Raw genomic sequence first — 8377 nt, 5'->3', positions numbered from 1 at the left:
AGTCAGTGAAATGTTTAAAGAATCTTTCCCTTGGACACAATGATCAGGAAGTCTTACACATTGATGGGAATGGTAGTAGTTGTGCTAGATGAACCAGGAGATAATTGAGGGAAAAGACATGCACGTTCACTGTGTTTGGTAATGCTGTAATGGGACAACATATGTGTCTGACAAATAACTGCCTTTTTATTCCTTTTCTATTTGTTAAAAACTGAGTGGTTTGTAGAGGACTCCATTGATTTTATGTTTACACTGGCTGTTTTTAACAGAACTGGATCAGTCGACAACTTTTGTGAACGTTCTGAAGGCAGCCAGTGTGGGGAAACCTCCAGCCCGATTCCTGGTCTTTCTGTACACCAAGTAGATCCCATAGACGTAGATCCTTTTGAATGCTGTGAGTATGGAGAAGCCTTCCTGGATCATTCCCTAGAGAACAATCGTAGTAGAGCTCACACTGGAAGCAGTACCTGTCAGTGGATAGATTGTGGGGAAGACTACAGGTGTCCCTCTCACGTGACCATTGCTGTGAGCACTCATGATGGACAAAATACCCATAAATGTAAGATATGTGGAAAAGGCTTCCTTTGTGTCTCAACGCTCAAGAATCCTGTCTCAGCAATCACCAGCAATGAACGATGTGAATTCAGCGAGTGGATGGAAATTTTCTGTAGTTTCTCACCCTTTAGGACACCTGTGGGAGGTCATCAATGTGTATGCAAAGAATGTTTGAGAATAGATACTTTTCCTTTAGCTCTCATTTTACATAATAACTCTCATGAGAGAGAGGAGCCTCCTAAATATGAGAGAGTTATTCCTGAGGCCTCCTCCCTCACTCAACAGGTAAACGCTCACAGTGGAGAGAAGCCCTCTAAATGTGAGGAATGTGGGAAAACTTTTAGTGATTTCTCAGGCCTGACTGCACATAGGATAATCCACAATGGAGAGAGATCCTATGAATGTAAGGAATGTGGGAAAGTCTTTAGGTATTCCTCACAGCACAGTAGACCTATGCACACTCACAGTGGAAACAGACTCTATGAATGTAATCAAAGTGGGAAAGCTTTTAGGCAAGCCTCAAGGCTCACAAGACATAAAACTGTCCACAGTAGAGTGAAACCCTATGAATGTAAGGAGTGTGGGAAAGTCTTTGTTTCTAGCTCAAACCTCAATGTACATAGGCAGATTCATAGTGGAGAGAGTCTTTATGAATGTAACGAGTGTGGGAAAGCGTTTAGGTATTCCTCAACCCTGACTACGCATAAAAGAATCCACAGCGGAGAGAAGCCTTATGAATGTAAGCAATGTGGGAAAGCCTTCAGACGGACCTCACATTGTAGTTTACACATGCGAACTCACAGTGGGGAGAGGCCCTATGAATGTAAGGAATGTGGGAAAGCCTTTGTCAGTGTCTCAGGCCTCATAGTACATAGAAGAATTCACAGTGGAGAGAGGCCCTATGAATGTAAGGAATGTGGGAAAGCCTTCAGACAGTCCTCACAGTGCAGTATACACATGCGAACCCACAGTGGAGAGAGGCCTTATGAATGTAAGGAGTGTGGGAAAGCCTTTGGCAGTGTCTCAGGCCTCATAGTACATAGAAGAATTCACAGTGGAGAGAGGCCCTATGAATGTAAGGAATGTGGGAAAGCCTTCACACAGTCCTCACAGTGCAGTACACACATGCGAACCCATAGTGGAGAGAGGCCCTATGAATGTAAGGAATGTGGGAAAACCTTCAGACAGTCCTCACAGTGCAGTATGCACATGCGAACCCACAGTGGAGAGAGGCCTTATGAATGTAAGGAATGTGGGAAACTTTTCAGGAATTCCTCAGGTCTGACTGAACATACACGAATCCACACTGGAGAGAAGCCTTATGAATGTAAGCAATGTGGGAAAGCCTTCAGACTGTCCTCACAGTGCAGTAGACACATGCGAACCCACACTGGAGAGAGGCGCTATGAATGTAAGGAATGTGGGAAAGCCTTCAGACAGTCCTCACACTGCAGTATACACATGCGAACCCACAGTGGAGAGAGGCCTTAAGAATGTTAGGAATGTGGGAAAGCCTTCAGACAGTCCTTACACTGCAGTATACACTTGCGAACCCACAGTGGAGAGAAACCTTATGAATGTAAGGATTGTGGGAAAACCTTTATGAATGTCTCAGGCCTCACAGTACATAGAAGACATCACAGTAGAGAGGCCCTATGAATGTAAGGAGTGTGGGAAAACCTTTACAAGATCCTCAGTCATTACTATACATAAAAGAAGCCACAGTGGTGAGAGGCCCTATGAATGTAAGGAGTGTGGGAAAATGTTAAATCATCACTTAACCCTCCTTTCTCATAAAAGAATACACGGTGGAGAGAAACCATATGTATGTAAAGAGTGTGGGAAAGCCTTCAGATTTGCCTCACAATATAGTACACACAAGCTACTCCATAGTGCAGAGAGGCCCTTTGAATGTTAGCAGTGTGGGACAGTCTTTACTCAGGCCTCACACCTCATTGTACATAAAAGGATTCATAGATAAGAGACTTCTTTATGTCCAATTTTAGATGATTCTTCCATACAGCTTCTATGAAATGAGTAAAATTCAAAATACTGTGCTTAATGTGAGCAAAGTTCTCACAGAAATATGACAGCTTCATTGTAACTGCAGGGATATAGCCTCATCATTGTTATTTTGCCATTCATGTAATTCACAATAAAAAAAATTTTTGTTAAATGAGTTTAAGAGTGTGTGGGGGAAGAAAGAATCATCCCCAATGAATAGTTTCAATACTAATTGTTATGACTAATTGTTACTGTCAAAATTGTAAAGGTAAAAGTTTTGTAACAAAGGAACTAGGACTATTAAGGGAGAAGAGCACAAGCAGGATATGAGACCTCATTTGGAAAAGCAGCGACACCAGAGATCGAGGTAGAGATGGGGACATAGAAAAATCAGTCAGGTTCCTCTACATTAATAATGACAGCACTGAAAAGGAAATTACGAAAGCAATGCCATTTACAACAGCCACTCAAAGGATGAAAATTTTAGGAATAAATATAGCCTGAGAAACCACAGATCTATACAAAGAACACTAGAAAACACTACTACAAGAAACCAAAGAGACTTACAGAAATGGAAGAATATACCATGTTCCTGGATAGGAAGGCTTAATATCACGAAATTGTCAATACCACCCAAGTAATCTACAGATATAATGCAATCCCAATCCATATTCCAATGACATTCCTTAAAGAGATGGAAAAAATGATTACAAATAGAAAAGAGAGGTCCTAGAGGACCAAAAGAGTAATTAAATGTATAAAGTTGGAGGCCTCTCGCTCCCTGATTTCAAAATTTGCTACATGGCTACAGTTGTCAAAACAGGCTGGTACTGGTACAATGAAAGATACACAGATCAATACAACAGAATCCAGAGATGAACCCACCCACATACAGCCAAATGATCTTTGTGAATGGGCCAAAGTACATTGAATGGAATGGAGATTGTCTCTCCAACAGATGGTACTGGGTAAACTAAAAAGTAATATGCAAAAGATTGAAACAAGACCTTTGTCTTACAACTACACAAAAACCAACTCAGCATGGATTAAAGACCTAAATGTCAATCCCACAATTACAAAAGTCATCAATGAAAAAATAGAGATAAAGACAGGGCACCCATAGATTATGAAACATTGGGAGAATTGCACAAGCAAAAGCAGACAAACTAGATGATTGGGACATAGTGAAAATTAGAAACTTGCTTCTAAATCAAGTCCTTTTGGGACAAACCTCCCTCCAAGACTGTAAGTCAAAGGGACCACACAAGCAGGCATGTATCTAAGTGGAAGTTGGAGAAAGGCAGCAATGAAGGTATGGGCCGAGTTTGTCCATGTTTCATAGACTCCTGTCAGCCTTGAGTGAGAAGAGGAAGGGCCTGTTGGTCTGATGTTTGGGGAGACTTGGGAACTCCTGACCCCATGGACACTGCTCAGTAAGAGCAAGGTAAATTTGATAAAAGGAAGTGTAAATTGCTACAGTTTGATGAACTTGACCCATATTTATGAATGTAGTAGCTTAAAATACCAACTGAGAGGGCTGAGGTCTTCACATCAAGGCTCAAGCCTGTCCCCTCAGTATACAGCATTGAAAGGAACAGGCAACTTAAACATTAGCCACCTATAAGGAGGGTTTCTAAGGCATGCTCACATGTTTTCAATAGGGAGTTTAGATTCAGAGTGTGCAGGGGAATTTAGAATCCCCACTAAATAGTTTTCATCTTGTCTACATGGATCTGGTTAAAGGAGATGGAGATAGAATACATTTTTTTTTAATGTTTTATTGTAAATTATTTGGTAGTTTATATGGGAAAACATTAGCTTTACATTCATCGTATCGTATATTGTTTGATTGCCATGGTTACAATCACCCTCCATGTGTCATCCATCATCCAAATGGTATGCCCGGCAAGCCTGCCCCCCAGTCGTCCACACACAGCCCCTCTCCCTCTGTGGGTCCAAAGTACCCAACTGCTCCATCTCCCTATGTCATTGTACAGCAAGAACAGCACTTTATTTTTAGTTTTCATGGCTTTTTTACATGTCTTGAGATAATAGTCAAAGCATTGCCTGCTTGTAGCTACACTGCTAACATCTGTGCATTCCTTACACTATTTTGTAGTGGCTAAAAATTCTCAGTAAATATTTGGTACATGTCTCGAACCTATTCTTGTTTATATATATATATATATATATATATATATATATATATATATATATATTCCCTACCTGACTGATGGCTTTCTGTGTCATAAAACAACAATCTCTCATAGTTTGAATGGAACCAACTGTTGTATTCCTTTTCATTTCTGGTTTAGAACAGCTAGAAACAGTGACAATTTTGAGAAATGGTCTAATGCAGATCATCACTTTATTATGAACAAACAGCTATCCTTTCCTGAAAACCCTTCATGAGACTCAAAAACAAAACCAAACAATGTAGAGTGAAGGTCCATTGAGTTGGTGAAGCCCTGGAGGCACTGCAGAATGGCAGTTCCCTTGTGCCCTGCACTGCCCTTGGATTACCCTGGGCCCTTTCCATACAAACTGACCACACAAGACCCCAGGTGTTCATGTTGTCTTCAACACTAGGAGATATGGCGGTACAGGCCCACGTTATGAAAATAAGGAACAGTATTTGGGAGAATTATGAATTTGTACATGTCAGTCACCTGCTTTTGAAATTCTTCATTTTGTCATTTTATGTTTTGTCATTTCTACTTGCTTCTCTGTTACTTTTGTTCATTGCCATCAGTGTGGTTCTAAACAATAGTGACCGAATGACCAGTACAAGAATCACGGATTGATTTTATGAAAACACGGATTTAAGGAAACGAGGACTACTTGGTGACTGATGGGCAGTTAGGAAATCTGGAGAGGAAGCCCCCGTTTGTAAAGATGGGGCCAGGATGGTCGCTTTGGCCTTGGCTTCTGTTGTGCTTCCTCCAGACTGAAATAAAACCATCTTGGAACCTCAGCTTTCTCAATGCCCCATTTCAGTAGGAGAGTGGCCGGAGACCACAGCCTGTGTCTGGGGTGCAGATGGTCTCCCAGCACCTTACCTGGTCTCATCCAGTGCATCCCACCTAGCACAATGCTTTGCAGGCCTGCAGTGCCTGTGTCCCAGTAAAGTTTGTGAGAAATACAGAGTGGGGGCTCCCAGGGTCCCTAAGCAGAGTCTCCACTATTCCAGCTTCCGAGCCTCCACCCTGAGCACACTGGTCCCCCTATTGTTTGGATTTAGGTTGGGATTGGATTCTCCCTGGACTTGTGACCAGCAATGCAGTCTGGAATGAAGCCAAAAACCTGTCACCCTCCCCCCCACACACACACACACACACTGGCTTAGCCCTGAGTCTCCCCCATCCTTCTTCCATTTCAGCTCTCCAGTGTAGTCCCAAATCAAGTGGGAGTTGTGCAGGACACCATCTTGCATACCCCTAAGTCATCAGGAAGGACTTCAGGTATTCTGTGTGTACGGACCAGACATTAAGCATCTGCTCCCAGACTGCCCAGGGCTCAAGTTTCACTTCAGACCATCTTTCTGAAGTGACCTTTGGTGATAGTGTCCTAGACCCCCATAAGGGAGAGCAAAGAAATGGTGCATTCTCTAGGGATTTGTTTATGATAAGGAATTCAATTGGAAGTGGGTTTGGGTTTATTGACAACTGGGTCATCATTCCCCTCAATGCGTGAGCCTGGGTAAGTATGTTTTTTGGATCACCGTTGTGTGAGGGGCTGTAGTTCCTCAGTGAAGAATAAAGGAGGCAGATAAGACCCAGGGACTGAACCCTAGCAGGCACCCTGAGATCCTGTTCCTCAGTTACTAGGCCCTTCCTCTGTGCAGATGTGGCTCTTTAGAATCTAGCTGATTTAATCACTTTCCATATGTGGTTTCCTGGCTGACACTAGGGAGTATTACCATCCCCACTCTGGGCCTGGGGCTCTGTGTAGAATGAGAATTGTGGGACCAGAGCTGAACACTGGAACAGCTGTTGATGCTGGATTGTGGGACCTGACCCTTCAGAGCCAGCCCTGTCCCAGCTCTCTTGACTTCCCCCAAGTAAGGAAGCATTTTCTGTGCAGTTGTCATGTTTTAGATAATTTTTATCTGTAAATGTGTATAGGTAAGAAATTATTTCCAAAGTTTTAAATTTTAACAAAGTTGCATTTATCTCCCCCATAATTTTTTTTTAATTTAAGGTTTTTAATGTAGATTGATTGAGTGAAAGTTTACAGGGCACATCATCAGTTTCACATTCAACAATTCATATAACTTGTTTCATTACATTGACCTCAATCCCTTCCATATACCATCAAGTTAAACGTATTTCTCTCTATCCACTTTAGCCCTCTGCGTTTAATCCCTAGTTTAGGCTTCAGCTCTTCAGTGAGCATCTGTTGATTGATGAGCCCTTTTCCTGACAGTGCTCCAATACTCGCCGCCGCCCTTGAGAATCCCAGAAAACTGTGACCACCAGTTTTCCAGTTGATGGTGGACTCTTGACATTTTTCTTGGTTGACAATTGAGGATGTTTCCATTCCATACTCTACTGTTTACCCTGAGGCTCATAGTGATGAATCCATATCTCGTCACCAGAAATTAAATTTTTTTTAGACACTTTTACCTTTCATTGAATTTAACTTCAACTTTTGTTTGCAGATGTCCAAAAGCTTCTGTTTCTGCTCTTCCATGTGTCATTTCCGTACCCAGCTTGCACAAACTTTTAGAAACACAAGTGTGTCATGGATTATTTTATAGGCATGAGTGATTTGCCAAATCCACACTGTGACTCATCTATTCGACTGAATGATTTCACAAGCACGCTCAATGTTGTCATCAGTCATGGATGTGGATGAACGTCTTAATATAGGAGGAGTGCAGATAGTTTTTGACTAACCCTCATATTAGTGATACTATTATGACTCAGTCAAATTAGTTTTGGATTTTCTACAACATCCAGTAGGAAGACAGAATAATTTGTCATCTGAACAGTGCTGTGAGGCTAATTTAGAGAATTTGGAATGTTACTAAAAACTTTTTGTTTGAGAGGGCCTGGAGGAAGGTAGAATCTCCAGTGAGTAGTATCCAATCTGTCTAGGCGGCCTGATGCAGTGAGATGCAGACGGGTCTTCTGTGGTACAACAGTGAATAATTGTTATCAGGACTGATTGTGAGGGTTGGAAATGTAAAGGTAGATGTTTTATAGCAAGGAAGGAGTGATTAACTTTTCAGCCTAGGAGCGGAGGTCCCTAGGACCATCAAGGGAGAAGAGCAGAGAGTTGGACCCTACGCAGAGAAGCAGTGATGCCTGAAATGGAGGCAGAGATGATGACGTGGAGCAATGGAGTAGCTAGAGACTTTAGATCCAGAGAAGGAGATCAACTGTGTGCTGAAGAGCTGGGGGGTACGAAGGGCAGGATTGCAGCGTATATCCTTTGGTTGGTTCATGATGCATAGAAGGGATTGTAACCATGGCAATGAGATGATATACGATAGAATGAATGTAAAAGTAATGTTCTCCCATGTAAACTATCACATAATTCACAATAAAATATTAAAAAAAAAAACTTTTTGTTTGAGGACACTCAGTTTGCTGCAGAAACAACAGTCAGAAATCTTTTAAAGAGCAGCAATTTATAAATTCTGTCTTGTGTAGACATGTGATGTCTCTTTGTAATGAGTGGCTAGAAAGGCCACTGAAGATATTTCAAAGTGGACAGCTGACATGACTGAATGTAACTGGTTTTGGGGTTCAAATTAATTAAACTAAGTATGATGAGTAGAACCAAGATGTGGGAATATATATGTATATATATA

The 8377-nt window shown here is 41.7% G+C and overlaps 1 pseudogene; it reads left to right on the top strand.

Moving 5' to 3' along the window:
* Positions 1-7049, top strand: part of LOC102826743 — a 10449-nt pseudogene extending 3400 nt beyond the window's left edge.
* The last annotated feature ends 1328 nt before the right edge of the window (positions 7050-8377 follow it).

Source organism: Chrysochloris asiatica, unplaced genomic scaffold (genome assembly GCF_000296735.1).
Source record: "Chrysochloris asiatica unplaced genomic scaffold, ChrAsi1.0 scaffold00500, whole genome shotgun sequence".
NCBI lineage: Eukaryota > Metazoa > Chordata > Mammalia > Afrosoricida > Chrysochloridae > Chrysochloris > Chrysochloris asiatica.
The sequence above is the reverse complement of the archived record's forward strand: the minus strand, read 5'-3'. Positions and strand labels throughout refer to the sequence as shown.